The sequence below is a fragment of the Lathyrus oleraceus genome, chromosome 6 (genome assembly GCF_024323335.1).
Source record: "Lathyrus oleraceus cultivar Zhongwan6 chromosome 6, CAAS_Psat_ZW6_1.0, whole genome shotgun sequence".
In the NCBI taxonomy this organism is placed as follows: domain Eukaryota; kingdom Viridiplantae; phylum Streptophyta; class Magnoliopsida; order Fabales; family Fabaceae; genus Lathyrus; species Lathyrus oleraceus.
In genome coordinates this window covers 86,901,344-86,922,585 of record NC_066584.1, presented here as the reverse complement: position 1 = coordinate 86,922,585, position 21,242 = coordinate 86,901,344, and the positions used below count along the sequence as shown (strand labels likewise).

The following is a 21,242-nucleotide window of genomic DNA, read 5'->3' as shown; positions in this document are numbered from 1 at the left end:
TGCCTCCTTAGCGAAAACAACGATACACCTGGGGCATAAAATTGTTTTGGAGTCACTTAACTTCTATCACTACAAGAAGTCAATCAATCCCTCTTCAGCTTGAGGGTAGACCAGTTGCATTTATGCATCAACAACTGCATAAATTTGCTCAGCTTTCTTGACATCCATGTTGAAGCTATCAGTAGCTTTCACCTTGAGGATCTCGATGGGTTCATCATAGTGAGCATCTTCAGTTTGAAGTGGGTTAGCATCCACTTGCATTATCGATTTTGGTTTCTCGCCAAATTCTAATCTTCCTTCCTTCAATGCCTTCTGTACCAAATCCCTGAAAAGAACACATTGAGAAGTTTGATGACCCAAAAAGTTATGGTACTTACAAAAACCTCTCTTTTTCCTTTGTTATAATGGAGGAGTTTTCAGGCCTGAAGGAACTATAATTTTCCCATTAGTGACTAGTAAATCAAATATTTCGTCACACTTTTTTATATCAAAAGTAAATGTTTTTGTGATGAATTTATCATTCTTGATGGGTTCGACAATATTATTCCCATTCGACGGCTTCAGCAATTTACATATGTAAAGAGGTCCTGGCATAAGTTCAGCAACATTGACCTCACTCTCTTTGACATACTCGTCGCCTAGGTCTGAGAGATATTCATTTTTCTCTAGAGATGCGACCTTTTATTTTTTATGGTACTTATTCGTTCTGGCGTTTTCAACTTTTAAGCATTCGACTTGACAAACCCTATCTGCCGATTGCGCCATGTCCCTAAGGTATTAAGTATCAAATGTCTTCCTAATGAAACAATTTAGGTCGCCTGCAGCCATTTCAGCTAACTCGTATTCAGGGACTTGTGTAAAACACCTTGCTTTAAGAAGTATGAAACTATTCTAATAATCATTGATTGACTCCGAGACATTTTGCCTAACACTATCCAACTCCTTAAGATTTATCTTCGATTGGCCCATGTAAAATTGTTATGGAACAATCTCTCAAACTGACTCCAAGTTTGTATAGAGTGTGGTGAACCAAGTGAAGGCATTTTTCGTAAGAGAATTTGGAAAATACTTCATTTTCAAATTCTCATTGTTTTTTATGTCGCCAACCTCAGTTTGATACCTAGAGATATGTTCGATCATAGATTCACTATTATCCCCAACGAATTTGGTGAACTTGGAGACTTTCCAGCCCCTAAGGAACTCAATTTGTCAAACGTACTATGGCAAAGGAGATATAAAATTGGGACTATGGAGTCCCACATTAAGGCCATTCTAGGCCAAAGTTTGTTCGACCACACTAGCTATATTGTTATGTCCCCCAAAGTTGTTTTGTTGGACATGTCGAAGAACTTGGTCAGTATCTTGATTTCTCTGGACCATTACAGGCCTAGGATTATTCAAACATATGTATTCTTCGTCCTCCCTATTTAGGATGGGCTTTGGTGGTCTAAGACCCTGATTTTGGCCTAAGTTTGCTTGGGCCATCCCATTTTCAGGCATTTCGACCTGCCTGACGTTTGATATCTGAGGGGTAGGTACCCTGAACTTGAGGCATGCTGAAAAAATTGACTATTCGGCCCATTTGATTGGATAAAAACTCACAAGTTTGGTATGAATTTGTAATCAAAGGATTAAATATGGTTCCCATTTATTGGGTCAAAGTGTTAACCAAATCTAAGTTACTTTCATTCGTATGTTGCCTCATGGCCATCATAGAAGTCATCTTTAAAGATGGTGTTATTTAAGGGATTTAACTTATCCCTCCTGGTCGAACCATATTGTTTATGGTTAAAGCAGAGGCATTATGGGGATTATTGTTGGTGTAAGCCCTAGAGGCCAATACTTTTTGGTACTTGTATCGAATTATTTATTAATAATAAAAGGCATTTTCTTTATTATGGTTGATTAATAAAGTCCCTGGAATAGATAGTCTGTTTAATGTATTAAGTGTGACTTAATCATGAGAACACATTAAACATAAGGACATTATTATTAAAGTATCCGTAGTCGAGCTTTAGTGTGGAGTGGGATAACATTAAAGCATTAAGACTATTATGTTTGTAGACTGATGATCACATCTCATGGATCATGGATAAAGAGTTATCAAGTCTTAAACATATGTATGAATATTAGGAGTAATATTTATACCGGATTGACCCGCTATGAGAATACTATATAGAAAGTTATGCAAAGTGTCATAAGTTATTCTCATGGTGATAATGGTGTATACCACTCTTCGACCTGAAACCACTATGGCCCCTAGATGTAGAGTCGAGTGCTTTATTGCTGATCCAACGTTGTCCGTAACTGGATAAATATAAAGACAGTTGATGGGTACTCCACGAAGCATGCTGAGGGACATGAGTGACCTAGATGGAATTTGCCCATCCTGCATAACAGGATAAATGTCTATGGGCCCAATATTGAACTGGACAAGGATGACACGGTCTATGCCTTGTGTTCAATATAGAGACATAAGGGCAAAAGGATAATTATACACATAAGTATTATCACAGAAGGTTTTGTCAGATCACATGACATTTTCGTGTCTTGGGTAGCAGTGATGTGTTGCTAGATACTGCTCACTGTTTATTATGTTAAATGCGTGATTTAATATAATTGCCAATGACACGAAAACCTACAGGGTCACACACAAAGGACGGATTGATGAGAGATAGAGTAACTAAGGAATATCGTAAGGTACGGTGCCCTTAAGTGAATTATAGAACATCGTAAGGTACGGTGTACTTGAGTAGAATACGAAATATGGTAAGGTACCATGGGCTTAAGTGATTTTGGGCATATTATAAGATATGGGCCAAAATACACTTAAGTGGGCCTTTTAGCTTGAAGCCCACACAAGTGGTTCTATAAATAGAACCCTTGTGCAGAAGCATTCATTGCGGTTGCATTATTTTTGTTCTCTCTCTCTCTCTCTCTCTCTCTCTCTCTCTCACACACACACACACACACACACACACACACACTCAAAACCTTCATTCGTACCAGCTAGCATTGTGATTGAAGGAATCCGTTCGTATGGACTGAGTAGAGACGTTGTCATCGTTCAACGTTCGTGATCGCTCCGTGGATCTGCATCAAAGGTTTTGATCGTCACAAGAGATCTGCACCAAAGGTTTCAATCGCCACAAGAGGTAAATATTCTATCACTGATCATGACCATTCGTAAGGATCTCTAAAGGAGAAAAATTTATTTTCCGCTGCGTTTTGGATCGCAATTCTCCTTCAGTGGTATCAGAGCCACTTACGAAACCATGACTCGGATAGCTGTTTATTTTCTGTATTAATATGATTAAAAGACAGAATGAATAAATTAATTAAACGAGTAATTAAATTTGGCATCATGAGTGTACGAGTTGGATGATTGATGTTGACTATGCTTCGGAACCGACATTAGTATGGTGAAGCAGCGATACATCGATCGTCCATAGCTTACGCAATTGAGACCGATCAACTTATATATGATATAAGTAATCCTAATGCAAAGTACGGTATATGTGATATACTGTTTCTATTTCGTTCATTCAAACACTAAATGGTTGTTTTCCTTTGAGCGATCAATGCTCATTTGCTTCGGAATCCGACATTAGTATGGTGAAGCAATGACCTGTTGATCAATCATACTGAATCAACAATCGAGGTGTGTTTGACGGTATGAAATTGGTGCATTAGGGTTAGTGACGGCGCAAGGGTTGTGCCGTCAAGGAGTTGTGAATTTAGGGCTTTTTGGAACACGTCTGTTGACTATTTCAAAGTTATGTTATTTTGGCCGCGTGACGTTCGTCACGAGCTTGTGACGATCGTAACAAGCTGGACGTGACGGTCGTCACGTGCTTTGTGACGGTCGTCACATTCACAAATCTAGAATTCTAGGCGTTTTTGTTTTTGGCTGCGTGACGTTCGTCATGGGCCTGTGACGGTCGTAACAAGCCTGTGACGGTCGTAACATGCTTGTGACGGTCATCACACTCATAGAGTCAGAATTCTCGGGGTTTCTGTTTTGTGACTGCGCAAGAGTTGTGTTGATGCAAAACGATGTCCATTTCAATTTGGTTTTAATTAATTAAAGGAATTAAAAATTAATAATAATAATGTGTTTGTTATTATTGCCTTGTTGTGATCAGTTATGGCCTTAGTCTTCCTTTATTTTGTTTTGGGTTTTTTAAAATACGACCTGCGTGTCGTGCCTCTCCTTTTAATCTCTTAGTGTAACCTCTTTTCTCATCTCAATCCCTCGTATGTAAAACGAGTTTCTTCTGTAATGTAATGATATGAAGGAAGAGAAGAATTCAATATCAAAGGAGGATAATGATATGAAGAAAGAGAAGAATTCAATATCAAAGGAGGACAATGTTATGAAGAAAGAGAAGAATTCAATATCAAAGGAGGATAATGATATGAAGAAAGAGAAGAATTCAATATCAAAGGAGGACAATGTTATGAAGAAAGAGAAGAATTCAATATCAATGGAGGACAACCTTGAAGATCTTCCTTGGAGAAGCTTAGATCGTTATTAGGTTAGCTTAGGTTCTCTCATTGGCTTGGGAGAACAATTGCGCTAGGGGCCATAACTGTTTCATTATGTATGTTGATGCATGTGTATGTATGTTGATGCATGTGAATATATGTTGATGCATGTGAGAGACGATTTATTTGATAAATAAGTTGGTGAGATCAGAACAATTGCAATTCCCTCAAATTAAATATTAAGTTTATGCTTTCCAAGTTTTAACACTTATCAAGACTAGTAATGGATAATGTAGGTTTCGCCTACGCGAGGTGCATGATCTATATATTAGTAAGGTGCGATGGGATAATTGTAATATCCAACTGTTAAAACAATGGGTCAAACTTAACTAAACAAATTATAATAAGATTATATATATGTTTAGAAGCAAGAGTTGGGAATGATCCATATGATGGATTGGAATAAGGAGTTATTCACCCAACTGAAATTTTCGAGAGTTGTATGAGATACAATTGGAAGGAGTTCCTACCTAAATAACCTAGTTTTGTGTAATCCGCCTACGCGGACATAGAACGAAGTGAAATAAGAATCTCGACCCACTAGAAAATCTTCCAACGGGATTTTCCGAATCAAATGATGAGGGTCATTTGTTTTGAATAAAATAGTGGGAGCATATTTAATTAAAGGCCTAATTAAATATGTCAATGATACTTATATTTTCATTAATCCTTGTGTAGATTACCATGACAACAAACACCTCTAACAACATATTGCGATCAAACCTTGACAAGAAAAAATTGTCTGGGACAAATTTTCTGGATTGGTACCGAAACCTGAGGATTGTCCTCAAACATGATAAAGGGAAAGGCAAGGAAGTTGTCAAACCCAAACCCACTAGTACTGTTTTAAAGCCTAGTGGAGACATAGAAAAGAAAGGCATCTGCTTCCATTGCGGTACGACCGGACACTGGAAGAGGAACTGCCCAAAGTACCTGGAAGATAGGAAGTATGGAGTAGAGACTCCAACTTTAGGTATTTTTGTTATTGAAATTAATTTATCTACTTCTGCATCATGGGTATTAGATACTGGATGCGGTTCTCACATTTGTACAAATGTGCAAGAACTAAAAGGGAGTAGAAAATTGGCAAAAGGTGAAGTCGACCTACGAGTTGGTAATGAAGCAAAGGTTGCTGCCTTAGCCGTAGGAACTTATGAATTGACTTTACCTAGTGGTTTAATAATTCAGTTAAAGAACTGTTATTATGTACCAGCAATTAGCAGGAATATTATTTCCGTTTCTTGTTTGGACAAGTTCGGTTTTTCATTCGTAATAAAGAACAATTGTTGTTCAATTTATTTGAATGATATATTCTATGCTACTGCACAAATGAACAATGGACTATATGTGCTTGATCTTGAAATGCCTAATTATAACATTAATACTAAAAGGATGAAACCTAACAAGTTAAATCCAACTTACCTTTGGCATTGTCGATTAGGCCACATAAATGAGAAACGCATTTCCAAACTCCATAAAGATGGACTGTTGGACTCTTTTGATTATGAATCATATGAGACATGCAGATCTTGTTTAATTGGAAAGATGACAAAGTCTCCATTCATAGGAAAAGGTGAAAGAGCTAATGATCTTTTGGCCCTCATACATACTGATGTATGTGGTCCACTGAACATACCAGCCAGAGGAGGTTTTTAGTACTTCATCACATTCACTGATGATTTCAGTAGATATGGTTATGTCTATTTAATGAAACACAAACCAGAGTCCTTTGAAAAGTTCGAAGAATTCAAGAATGAAGTAAAAAACCAACTAGGTAAGAATATTAAAGCTCTTCGATCAGATCGAGGTGGTGAATATTTAAGCCTAGAGTTTGATGACCATCTGAAAGAGTATGAGATCCTATCCCAACTCACTCCTCCTGGAACACCCCAATGGAATGGTGTGTCTGAGAGAAGAAATCGAACCCTGTTGGACATGGTCCGATCCATGATGAGTCACGCCGATCTTCCAAACTCCTTTTGGGGACATGCGCTATTGACAGCAGCTTACACACTTAACTGTGTTCCATCCAAAAAGGTTGAGAAGACACCATATGAGATATGGAGTGGTAAGAAACCACATATGTCTTACATAAAGATTTGGGGTTGCGAGGTTTATGTGAAACGACAAATTTCAACTAAGCTTGAGCCCAAATCTGACAAATGCTTATTTGTGGGGTATCCTAAAGAAACAAGAGGGTATTACTTCTACAATCCTTCTGAGGGCAAAGTGTTTGTCGCTCGAACTGGAGTTTTCCTAGAAAAGGATTTATTTCCAAAGGAACCAGTGGGAGGAAAGTAAAGCTTGAAGAAATTCAAGAATCACAAAGCATAAATACACCTATGGAGGAATTAGAGCAGGAAACACAAGAAGTTGTGGAAGAGCAACCTGCTCAAGTAGAACAAGACCAGCGTAGGTCAAGCAGGATACGTCAACTACCTGAGAGATATGGATATCTCATAACTGATCAAGGTGATGTATTACTCATGGATCAAGATGAGCCTGTGACCTACCAAGAGGCCATAACTGGTCCCGAGTCTGAGAAGTGGCTAGAAGCCATGAAATCTGAAATGGATTCCATGTACACAAACCAAGTTTGGACCTTGATAGAGCCTCCTGTAGGAGTTAACCCTATAGGATGCAAGTGGGTCTTCAAAAAGAAGACTGACATGGATGGTAAGGTACATACCTATAAGGCAAGACTGATTGCAAAAGGATATAAACAAATTCATGGGATCGACTATGATGAAACCTTTTCACCAGTTGCAATGCTTAAATCTGTTCGGATTTTACTTGCTATCGCTGCATATCATGATTATGAAATATGGCAGATGGATGTCAAAACTTCTTTCCTTAATGGAAATCTTCTTGAGGATGTGTACATGACACAGCCTGAAGGATTTGACATACCAGAGGAAGCCCAAAAGATATGTAAGTTACAAAGATCAATCTATGGATTGAAGCAAGCTTCCAGAAGCTGGAATCTTTGTTTTGATGAAACAGTAAAACAATATGGATTCATCAAGAACGAAGATGAGCCTTGTGTCTACAAGAAGGTTAGTGGGAGCATGATCGTTTTCCTGGTATTATATGTAGATGACATATTACTCATTGGAAACGATATCCCTACCCTACAACAAGTAAAGTCTTGGTTGGGGAAATGCTTTTCTATGAAGGACCTAGGTGAAGCAGCCTATATATTAGGAATCAGAATCTATAGAGATAGATCACAAAAACTGCTTGGCCTGAGTCAGAGTACATACATAGACAAAGTGTTAAGACGCTTTAATATGCATGATTCCAAGAAAGGATTCATACCTATGCAACATGGCCTGTGTCTATCAAAAACACAATCCCCTTTAACTAAGGAAGAAAGGGATCGCATGAATAAGATTCCATATGCATCTGAAATAGGATCTATCATGTATGCCTTGTTATGTACTCGACCAGATGTCTCGTATGCTTTAAGTGCAACAAGTAGGTACCAATCTGATCCTGGTGATGCTCATTGGGTAGCTGTCAAGAATATCCTTAAGTATTTAAGAAGGACTCATTCTTGATATATGGAGGTCAGGAAGAGTTGGCTGTAATTGGATACACCGATGCTAGCTTCCAGACAGATAAGGATGACTTTAGATCGCAATCTGGTTATGTATTTTGCTTAAACGGTGGCGCTGTGAGTTGGAAAAGTTCAAAGCAAGATACAGTTGCTGATTCTACAATCGAGGCCGAGTATATTGCTGCCTCAAGTGCAGCAAAGGAAGCTGTTTGGATGAAAAAGTTCATTAGTGAACTTGGCATAGTTCCTAGCATTGTGGATCCCATTGGTCTCTACTGTGATAACAATGGTGCTATCGCACAAGCCAAGGAGCCTAGATCTCACCAACAATCCAAACACATACTTAGGCGTTATCATCTCATTCGAGAGATAATAGATAGAGGAGATGTGAAAATATGCAGAGTACCTACACTTGACAATATTGCTGACCCACTGACAAAGCCTCTTGCGCAGCAGAAGCATGATGGCCATACTAGATCTATGGGTATTAAGGGTATGCCTGATTGGCTCTAGTGCTAGTGGGAGATTGTTGGTGTAAGCCCTAGAGGCCAATACTTTTTGGTACTTGTATCGAATTATTTATTAATAATAAAAGACATTTTCTTTATTATGGTTGATTAATAAAGTCCTTGGAATGGATAGTCCGTTTAATGTATTAAGTGTGACTTAATCATGAAAACACATTAAACATAAGGACACTATTCTTAAAGTATCCGTAGTCGAGCTTTAGTGTGGAGTGGGATAACATTAAAGCATTAAGACTATTATGTTTGTAGACTGATGATCACATCTCATGGATCATGGATAAAGAGTTATCAAGTCTTAAACATAGGTATGAATATTAGGAGTAATATTTATACCGAATTGACCCGCTATGAGAATACTATATAGAAAGTTATGCAAAATGTCATAAGTTATTCTCATGGTGATAATGGTGTATACCACTCTTCGACCTGAAACCACTATGGACCCTAGATGTAGAGTCGAGTGCTTTATTGCTGATCCAACGTTGTCCGTAATTGGATAACCATAAAGACAGTTGATGGGTACTCCACGAAACATGCTGAGGGACATGAGTGACCTAGATAGAATTTTCCCATCCTACATAACAGGATAAATGTCTATGGGCCCAATATTGAACTGGACAAGGATGACACGGTCTATGCCTTGTGTTCAATATAGACATAAGGGCAAAAGGGTAATTATACACATAAGTATTATCACAGAAGGTTTTGTCAGATCACATGACATTTTCGTGTCTTGGGTAGCAGTGATGTGTTGCTAGATACCGCTCACCGTTTATTATGTTAAATGCGTGATTTAATATAATTGTCAACGACACGAAAACCTACAGGGTCACACACAAAGGACGGATTGATGAGAGATAAAGTAACTAAGGAATACCGTAAGGTACGGTGCCCTTAAGTGAATTATAGAACATCGTAAGGTACGGTGTACTTGAGTAGAATACGAAATATGGTAAGGTACCATGGGCTTAAGTGATTTTGGGCATATTATAAGATATGGGCCAAAATACACTTAAGTGGACCTTTTAGCTTGAAGCCCACACAAGTGGTTCTATAAATAGAACCCTTGTGCAGAAGCATTCATTGCGGTTGCATTATTTTCGTTCTCTCTCTCTCTCTCTCTCTCTCTCTCTCTCTCTCTCACACACACACACACACACACACACACACACACACACACACACACACACACACACGCACACACACACACACTCAAAGCCTTCATTCGTACCAGCTAGCACTGTGATTGAAGGAATCCGTTCGTGTGGACTGAGTAGAGACGTTGTCATCGTTCAACGTTCGTGATTGCTCCGTGGATCTGCATCAAAGGTTTTGATCGTCACAAGAGATCTGCACCAAAGGTTTCAATCGCCACAAGAGGTAAATATTCTATCACTGATCATGACCATTCGTAAGGATCTCTAAAGGAGAAAATTTTAATTTCCGCTGCGTTTTGGATCGCAATTCTCCTTCAATTATATGATGGCCTTGTGTCGGTTGCATTGTCACTATATGTCGATATATTAGTGCGAAGGCCAACCATCATCGACGTTGGCATGCCATAAGGGTATTCCATATTATTCTTTGGCATTGAAAAGCCAAACAATAGTCTTGCAATTGTAGGGTTAAACAGGGTATTCCATGGCTGCAATGAGGGTGTCATCCCTTGCGATGGTATTAGTGAAATTGGCCTTGACGATACCATCAAAGTAGTTGTTCTAATGGGCATTAAAATAATTGCCTCTTCAACCGTCGATCTGACTGGTTTTTCTACTATGTTTTGAGGATTGTTATGTGAACTGGGGTTATCCATAGGAGGACGCGTCATTTTTTGTAAATATTTTCCACTTCTTAAACGTATACAAAATATTCAGAATAATTCATGTATTCAGAACACTTTTATAATAGAAAACTATGATATGTATAAAAGATCAAAAGAATTTTAGCACAGGTCCCACTGGGTGTGCCAATTCGTTTCCTGTGAAACTTGGTAAACAAACGTTAGTCTCTTATTGAAGATTACTTACAGGATCGACCAGATAATCCTAGGACATGGTGTTAAAAGCTTCCTTATAGTTTTGTGTAGAAAAGTGAAGGATTTCAACTTGGTCGAAATCTTTGAGAAAAAGTAATGTAAAAAGTATATTGCTTGGAAACGTAAGTGTTTGCGACAATGTTAAAAGGCATAACTTTGTAAAAGAAAATGTAAAGTGACAATGAAATTAAAAGAGGAATGAAAGCAGATTTGCAAAGAAAAAAATGAAGTAAAAAGCTTTGCATTTGAATAGAAATGGTGTTTCAAGATTCATACATTTTTCTCAATGCAACTCATTTCTCTCTGCACTTGGTACTTTGAGTCTTTTTGAGTTTTTTATAGTGAAATCAAAAGAATACCCTGAATCCTAACACTAGAACTCCTATTTATACAAGTGTAAAGTAATTGTTTTGTAACGTTCTTCTCCTCAGCATTCCCCATGTAGATTTCTGCATGCTTCTCGTTTCTGGATGTCTTCCACGTTCTCCCTGGGATATGACTGAGAAATAGTTACTCATTTTGAACAAAACTTTTATTCACTCCAAAATAATGGTTGGTCGATGCGTCTTGCTGACGTCGAAAACCTGAGCAACAATGTCGTCGAAGTGTTAGAGGAAATACTTCTTTTTTTTATGAAAAAATACTAAGTCCCACTTTTTATTTCTCATCTTGAGACTTCGACTTCTTTAACATAACATGTCAACAAATATTCATTTAAACTCTCAACTTTTCAAGTCTTTTCATTATGCTGAGATTTTTGACCTTGTCGAAAATCCCAGCTAACACTATGTAAATAGAATAAGGTTGTCATCAAGGGCGCAACATACACAGTATGAGGCGCGAAAAATGTCTAACATTATTGATGGTTCCCTTTATGAGTCAAGATCGTCATCCAAAAGTCAGAGTTCTCAGTCTTAAGGCATGCCACATGTTCGTGGTAGGTCCATGTTCATGCTCATGCTCAATTCCCGCACCTTTATCTCATAAAAATTTCCATACTTCAATAGATATATTGTCTGGCCTAACATCCTTACTATAACTAATAATTTTAACACGTATTCTACCTCGTGTTTTTTAGTCTGTTAAAAGGTATTATAGTTTCCATTATTTTCTCGAATATTGAGCAAGTTAGAGTTTAGTGAGATATCATATCCTTTATTAAATAAATTATACAAATACTTCTTCCATATATCCTTCATATACTTTTTCCTAACAAACTTTGTCTTCTTCAACTTTAATTCACTTTACTTGATCTAAATTTATTGTCTTTCTTTCATTTTCCTATGTATAAATTTTTCTCCCTAAGTGGCTCTAAAGATTGGTGTAATCCATTAAAATCGTGAGTTCTTACTTTACTTGAACACTTTCGCTCCATCATCATGAATTTTTAACCCCTAGGTCAAAACATATTCATTCTCCAAATGTATCATTATCTACTTTTTAAATATCTTAGGCCATCTTATTCCACATATCATCTACACTTCTTTGTGTCCATCTGAAATGCCCCTCTAAGTTCTTGTATTAAAAACTCCTTTGTTTTTCATCCATGAAATTCCACCACTTGATCTACAGGGGTCTCATGTGGCTTCTTGACTCTTACATTCATTACTAATACTTTATTTCGGGTAGTTAAGCTCTCTTCAGGTATAACTTTACAATCCAATCAAATATTCCTTTTTGTTTTTCTAATAAGAAATCCTTTTTAGAACATGTCAGCCCACTCTTATATATGATAAGATGCTAATCTCTTTTCCTAAAGTATTTATTAACTTTAGTAAGATCAAAGCAAACAGAAAAAGCTAGGATGAATTTTCCATATACACTTACCTCCTAAAGACCATGCCCCTCTTGTTTTCCCTTAAAACCTCTTATTGTCTTGCATTTCAATTTAGATTCTCTTTTAGAAAAACCTTATCTCGTTGGATATATTTTAAAATTATTCTTTTAAATCGTCCCCAAATTTTAATTAAAGGGGTTGTGTTAACGTAACGTGAATAGCATAAGCAATAATAACATTAAAGGGGTTATGATATGACCTTTTACTCTTTTTACAGCAACAATATCCTTCTTACACTCATTTTGTATAATAATCCCCGCTTCATTTCTTGTTCTAACTGTGTGAGTGTAGCAAAGTTTAACTTTTGAGTCGTATAATTCTTTCACCATTTTGCTCGTCCACTTAGTTTCTAGTAGGCACGTGAAATTGATCTTCGTCCCAACCATATTGTCCATTATTTTAGTAGCTTTTCTAGAAAATATGCATATATTACATGTTTCAAAACTAAACATACTCTGATAAAGTAATTTCTTTACCCATACCCATTCAATTTCTCTATATGAATTGTACCTTTCAACAATATATTTTTTAGTAATTTATATATAAAAAGAAAACAATGTGCAAATAATAAAAATGATATATAAAAAAAGAGAAATTATGCATCAGTTTTAAAATTAATAAAAAAACGCTTAGGAACTCTTTTTAAGATAAAAAAAATTGAATGCCTTATCAATAATTTATTTACATATATGATATAATATGAAATTGGTGTATGTAAATTGAAGCGGCAGTGATTTACTATTTTGGAAAATAATACGAAAACAATAAAAAATTATAGTTGAATTATTATTGTGATTTGGTTAGTTATTAAATTTATTTAAGGTATATTCTATTAGTTATTATACAAAATAAAAAGAAAATATATATTTCATGTCAAACAATATTGAAAATAATATATTTACATATATAATATAAAATTGGTGATGTAAATTGACTAGTGCCGTAAGTAGACAGTTGGGGCGCAGATGAATAGCTTCATACTAAGTTCAAACTTCATCGCGTATAAGTAATATCAAGCTGCAGTGTCTTATTTTGGAAAATAATAGGAAAAAATGGAGATGCAGGGTATCGAACCCTGTACCTCTCGCATGCAAAGCGAGCGCTCTACCATTTGAGCTACATCCCCGTTTTGTTTGATTTTATATCTACAGACTATATTAACAATTATGATGCTTTGATAAATCAAATAGTAACTGAAACGTTTGTTGTTTCCAAATATTTGTTGGTTAAATATTTGTTGGATGCACAAACATGGGAATGGGATATTTCAGTTATTAAATGAATTATTCACTATTGTGTGCTATACTATAACTATGGGCAGCCTATAGCCAATATACTGTTCCTAGCTAGCTTAGCCATCTATCTAACCCAGCCAAATCTGCATGGTACCATTGCAATATTCCTCGTGTCACTCTCACAACCAAATCATATTCAAAACTATTTTCCAATAATTCTTAAAATTCATTTTCTAATAAAACTGTATGTTTATTATATATAAAGACATGAGAACCTTATCCTCTCTTTTTTTAATTAAATATTCTATTGTTTAAAATATTTTTTAATAAAATAAATTAATTCATTAATTTATAAAATTAATTACCAAACAATTTTCTTAATTTAGCAATAAATTAATATATTAATAAAATATTAATAAGTTAAAAGTTATTATATTTATTTTACTTAATAAATGTTTTTTCTATTACATTCTTTTATAAGTATAAAACTGCAATTATATTTGATGATAGTCTTGATTTTCTTATTATAAATCTATTATTTTATTTGAGATATTTAATAAATCCTATATAAATAAGGGTGTTTTTTTTAGAGAAATAAGTCTCCACTGAGAATTCACTTGGAGATGAATTAAATTTTTCAATAATTAGAGGCATGCCTGTTGTTTTAGATAACAACTTAATGGTGGGATCAAAAAAATATAAGTATAATAGACCATCGTACCACATACATATCAATTACAAATGATAATCTAGATTTATTTATTTTATATTTTAATAGTAAGTGTCAATTATATTGATAGATGTATGTGACAAATCTTATATAAATAAAGATATATTATAAATCATTTGTGCATTCGTCTCCCATTTTTCTTCTTAAAATTTCTTGTTTTTAAATTTCTAATATGTCTATTAATGATAATATCTTTTTTTATACACCTAACAAGTCTCATCTCATAAAATTTTGAGCAGTTTGGGGACATATGACAAAACTATTGTTTAAGAGAACACTTGAATGGAATGACATGTACACTTGGCAAGTCCATACACATATTTCTTCAATTTTGTCCTGTATTGGCAAGAGAAAAGCGCCTCAAATGACCTACTTGCATGGGGTTAACTCAATGTGTTAACCCTCTTGAGGTAGATTCTTGTTGAGGTAGAGTATAGTGATGTTGAATCGAATAAACCAGATGAAGTCGAAGAAGAAGCACAAGTTAATGATGAATATGAAGAGACCGATAATGACTACCTATTGGCAAGACACGGGCAGAGACTTGATTATGCAAATCTCATAGATTTTGCCTTAATTTCTGCAAATGAGGTTCTTGATGAAGAACCTAGAGACTACAAGGAAGTTGTGATGAGTCAAAATAAAACATAATGGTTGAAAGTCATGTATGGTGAAATGAAATATCTTCCTGATAAAAACACTTTGAAGCTGATCAAGAAACCTGCAGGGGTCAGGTTAGTCAGTTGTAAATGGATTTTCAAGGTTAAGGAAGGAACCTGCAGGGGTCAGATTAGTCAGTTAGTCAGATGTCAAAGTGATTTAAAAAGTAAGGTTGGTTGCTAGGGGGTTCACTCAGATAGAATGAGTCGACTTTAATGATGTGTTCTCACCTGTTGTAAAGTATAGATCCATTAGAATGTTGTTATCCTTTGTGGCAAAGTTGGGCCTTGAACTTGAACAAATGGATGCGAAAACCGCCTTCTTGTATGGTTATCAAGATGAAAAAATCCCGATGACATCCTCATAGCAAGCAACAGTGTCGAGGATATAGTAAAGGTGAAGGTTGAAGTTGATAAGGAGTTCGACATGAAGGATTTAGAAACTGCTTCCAGGATTCTTGGGATTGACATCCGGAGAGATAGAAAACATTTGAGATTATGCTTATCTCAAGAGACATACCTGAAGAAGATTCTCAATACATTTGATATGTCGAATTCAAAGCTTGTTGTAACACTGACTAATCCTTAATTCAAGCTGAGTACGACTCAAAGTCCTAGTAATGAACTTTAAAGAGTTTATATGAATAACATACCATATGCTAGTATAGTAGATTCTTTGATGTATGTTATGGTCTATACGCGACCATACATTTAGAGTGATCCTTGTAAGCAGTTATATGGAAAATCCCGGGAAGGCACACTAGCAAGATTTGAAGTGGATTCTGAGATACATAAAAGGATCCCTGAGTAGGGTCATGGCTTATGGTGAGCCACGAGCGATGGTAAAATAAAATCAAAGGATTTTTTGACCCTGACTATGCATGATGTATGGATACCAAAAAATATCTTTCTGGATATGTTTTCACAATGTTTGGCACGACTATAAGTTGGAAAGCTTCTTTTCAGAAGGTTGTGCCTTATCAACCACTGAAGCTGAATAAATTTCCCTTACTGAAGCTGTGAAGAAGCATTGTGGCTTGAAGGGTTTTCTAAGGAAATGGGACTCCAATCTTAAGTTATCATTGTAAAATGTGACAGTCAAAGTTCCATACATCTGTCGAAGAATTCAACCTATCATGAGAGAACTAAGCACATCGACGTTTGGCTGAATTTCATCAGGGAGAAAGTCGAGAAAGGAGAAGTGAAAGTGCTAAAGGTTTCGACTGAAGATAATATTGTTGATATGATCATTAATTCATTGACTTGCAGCAATTTTTTTCCTTCCATGCAGCCGATAAAGGTGCATAATGATAACTAGTTTTTTCCTTGGTGTTGTACATATGTAATATTTTGGATCAAACTCTTGACATGGGAAGCTTCATGGTTCGAATGGGATATGCATGTTGTAGTCGAAGTCAGTTCGAGCATGGAGAAGTCGAAGATGTGCATGTTGTAGTCGAAGTCAGTTCTAGCATGCAAATGACTTAAGTTATTTATGTACTTTATTATGTAGTAGTTATGTATGTCATGTATGAGTGTTATAATAATAAATGACATGCATATACTAGGTATCTATATATAGGTTGTACTCTAGTATGTTAGAGTAATGGTTAATTTGTTATTCACTTGTAATCTGTAAACCCTATTTTTTTGGAGAAAGTGAATAGTTAAACTATTATAACAAACTATGTCCCCCTCTCTCTCTCTCTCTCTCTCTCTCTCTCTGAAACTGAATCATTTTCTTGTATTTTTTCAATAAAACATCTCTTTCTCATATTGTAGTACCCCAAAATTTGCCCCCCATTTTTGCTTTTCATCTAACCCATCACCTGAGACCCATCTAACCTCATTTATTTCTCATACATATTCATCATCATTCATTCATGATTAACACTTACTAACGAGTATCATAGATTCAAAGTTCATGGTTGGTAAAATCAGGATTTTGTCCTGAAGATTATGGTTTTCCTCATCATGTGGGGGTGAAACCCTAATTGCTTGGTTCATGACATTTGAGGATCCTTTTGGTTTGCTTTGACTTGGAAACCCTAACTGTGGGCCCATGATTTGAGATGTTGCTTGTGGAGCTTTGTGTTTGGGCTGAAACCCTAATCATTAACCTTAAGGTTGGTAAACTGTATGGCTTGCTTTGAGAAGGGTTGGAAACCCTAGTTGTGGTTCATGACATTGATACATTGCTCATGTTGATTACTTCTCGGTTTGAGGCCTTTGATTGTATACTTGGATTTGAATTTTGGCTACTGAACCCTGGTACATGGCTTGTTTTGACTGGTTCCAAGCATGCTTGTCTTCATATTTCATTGCATATTGATTGGATCTCATGGTTCCTCATGATCATTAGTGTGAAACCTTAGAAGGGGTTTGATTGGTCATCATGTCATTGCCATTGAAATCATTCATTAAGTTTATCTTATGACCATGGCTTCATAACTTTGATTGTTCAATTTCTCACATTGGTTCATTCAATATTCATGCATTGGTGTAAAGGTCATGGTGAATTCAAGTTCCATTGATTTAAGTTCCATAAGTCCATTTAACCTTGAGATCATTGATCATATATTTTCCATTCATGCGCTTTCCATAAAAATTGCAAAATCCATTCAATACTATTTCAAACTTTCCATACATTCTATTCAAAAGTCCCAAACCATTCCAAACATTCAATACAACCTTCCATTTTCAAATTGAACCATTCAAAATAATAGTTATTACAATTCAATACACATTCAAGTCCTTTTCCATATACCAATATAAGTATTCAATGAAACTTTCCATTTTCAAACGAATAATTGAATTCCATTTCAATTCAAGGTTACAATTCAAAACCAATTTGGAAGCCATTCAAATTCATCCTCATTAAACCATAAATCATTCAATTTCCACACATCTAATTCCCATTTTCATTCAAAATTCCAATCAATTACAATTCATCATTCATCTTACTAGTTATTACAACCAATTTCATTTACCATTCGCTTACGATCAAGTTCGAATTCTAATCCATATTTCGAACTTGTCAGTCACAATACCTTACCATTCACAAACTACAAGAGAAAACCTATAGTACGATACAATTCCATCCAAGTACATTTCAACAACCAAATGCCTCGCTCCATCAATGAGCATTCCATAGCAGTTCCAAACATGACGCTTCAACACATCCAATGGAAGCCATAAGCGACCTGTTCAAGGCATGAGTCAACTTAGTAATAACGATCCAAATAGAAATTAACCCGACTTTCACTAACTGTAGCCCTTCAACAGTTTTTTAAGATTAACTCTACAAACCCTTATAACATTTCTAACAAGTTTATTACATTAAACAATCCCTTATAACAATTCCCAAAGCAGGCCATATATGCACTTACCTGTCATGTTCACAGCAAAATGACGGTGTATAAACAAGGCCTCTAACTAACCTTCCACAACAGGTTCAATAACCCCTTCAACCTGCATAATCTAATCCACCGCATATCCTGCAAAACAAATTGACAGCAACCATTACAACCAACCATTTTCATAACATGAAAGTTCATTTTTCAACTTAGAGTTCTAACTGAATTATGTGTATAAGTGAGCTTCATTGAAAGGTTAAAACCGAAATTTCATAAAAGAATTCACCAACTTAACTAACTGTCATGATAACAACAGCAACCCGACAAACTCAAGTTTAATTGAAAATTGAATTAGCTTCACAAATCCTCTAACCAATCCCTAACAAACTAATCAAATTAGTGATCTAACTAACTAACTATTTTTTAACAGAATTGGATTTAATTAGGCAAAAACTATAATTTTAAAAAATAAGTCCATATAAATACTAAAAGTTGTGACAAAATTAGGTTAGAATCCAATTTTGTCAAAAAATGAAAAAGACAGAGAGTTTTCTAGGAAAACATGAAAATTTGAGAGCAAGGATTCAAGAAATTTTCAAGAAAATCAACCTTATGGCAAATTTGAGGTAAGAGGGGAAATTGTCCACACTTGGATGATTTCAGACTTGTAGGATAATGAGAGTTCATTACCCTCCTATCAACGCCTTAGAGATTATTGTGAGTTTCCCCTTTATGTGATGAATGAGTTACGGTGTTTTCTTATTATTGGGAATTCGGTTGATTTGTGTGCTTTTGTTGTTTGCTCTGAGACCCTAATAGGGGATTTGGAATAAATCCCCTCAGGTCTCTATAAGTTATTGTTTGATGTAATAACTTTGTATTGTGATGATCCGCTTATTCGTTTTATTGGTTTCTGATGAATTAATGCTTTTCCCTTAAAGATTTGAACAACTTAATTTGCGTCATTTGATTTCCCAAATGTGTGATATTTAGGACTCTGACCAGTTTTCCCTAATTTTGTTTTGAGTCGATTAGTTTTCTAGAATTTTTTCAAAATCAATATAAACTTAATTTTTAAACTATTTTATGAAAAATCACTTTTTGGAAGAAACTTTAACATTGGAAAAAGTTGTTTTAAAAAGAAAATATATATTTACATATATAATATAAAATTGGTGATGTAAATTGACTAGTGCCGTAAGTAGACAGTTGGGGCGCAGATGAATAGCATGATACTAAGTTCAAACTTCATCGCGTATAAGTAATATCAAGCTGCAGTGTCTTATTTTGGAAAATAATAGGAAAAAATGGAGATGCAGGGTATCGAACCCTGTACCTCTCGCATGCAAAGCGAGCGCTCTACCATTTGAGCTACATCCCCATTTCGTTTCACTTCTATGCTTAGATAAACTTACTTTTACCATAGTTTTGATAGCTTCAATTTATATAGATTATGTTAGCATTGAAATGAAAGAAACCGTGGCAGATCAGAGTTTATAGGCTCGTACTGAGAATTAGACATGCATGGGACATGTTAACTTTACAATATTGCTCTCTTAGTATCAATACATTATACATACCACTCTACCATAGTAGTATAAAAAAATGATGTTGCTGCTACATTGTTCATAATTACTCCCTATATATAATTCTATATTGTTCATAATTATTATATTTGATTACTATTATAAATAGAAAAAGACTTTATATTTACATCATTATTATAAACAAAAATAATTACTCATAAGAGTTTTAAAGTTTATATTTAATATTTTATTTATCTAATTCAAAATCATTTAATTCAAATTATTTAGTGAACTTTTTGATTACTATCAACAATAATATTTTAGTAAATTTAACATTTAATTTATTACATAAAAGTTAATTATATTTAACTAGTTTTTTAAAGTTCATGAAGTTTGTTACTATTTATTTATTTATAATACAATTTTTTTTATCTTTATCATTTTAAAAACTTATTTTTTAATTCAATAAATAACTAATATATTTGGTTTAAATATTCAAAGTTTCTCCATTGACTTTAAGTGGTATCAAATTGATTTTGAAATTATTTTAAGGTGTTTAATTTTTCTAAAAGAAAAGTTGATTATATCTCTAAAATTGATTCTATTTGAATCTAAAGTTAATAATTTTTTATTTTACACGTGTATTCTATACTGAAATATTTTTATTCAATTCATTTTTGTAAGAATTCAACGAATAATAAATTCTTTATATTCAATTCACATTTAATCAGATACAATTTTACATGATTAAGTCACTCATAATTAGTTTTTTTAGTGTAAAATCAAGTGTGTGCTATGTAAATGAAAAATACATGGTAAGTTTAAACACATTTAATATACCTAATTTGGATGAAAATGAGAGCTTAAATATTTTAAAAGAATGTCCAAAACAATATTGAATCCGGATGAATCCGTCTACTAAATGGCAAAATCTGCACTTTAGAAGGTCCATGTAATAGAGATGGTTGATTGAGAATTTATTATTTAATACTATAAACAAAACAGTAAATAAAACTTGCAAAATAGATCAAAATTCAACATTAGCATAAAATATGCAGAGATATTAGTCAGTTCGTTAGTAAGCAGTAAGAGTGTAATTAATTTGGTAACTCTCTATTAGCTTTATATAGAGAGTCTAATGTAATCATTTAAGTTTTTAAAAAACAAATTTGATCTAATAAATATTTATTATCTATATTAAACTCTCAAAAGTTAATAAATATCGTGATT

General features: G+C 34.7%; 2 non-coding genes across 2 annotated transcripts; both read right to left on the bottom strand.

Annotated features, from left to right (window-relative positions):
• Nucleotides 1-13,559: 13,559 nt before the first annotated feature.
• TRNAA-UGC (transfer RNA alanine (anticodon UGC)) lies at nucleotides 13,560-13,632 on the bottom strand. Its single transcript has one exon. It is a non-coding gene; the product is annotated as a tRNA-Ala (tRNA).
• A 6,162-nt stretch (nucleotides 13,633-19,794) lies between these two features.
• TRNAA-UGC (transfer RNA alanine (anticodon UGC)) lies at nucleotides 19,795-19,867 on the bottom strand. Its single transcript has one exon. It is a non-coding gene; the product is annotated as a tRNA-Ala (tRNA).
• Nucleotides 19,868-21,242: the final 1,375 nt, after the last annotated feature.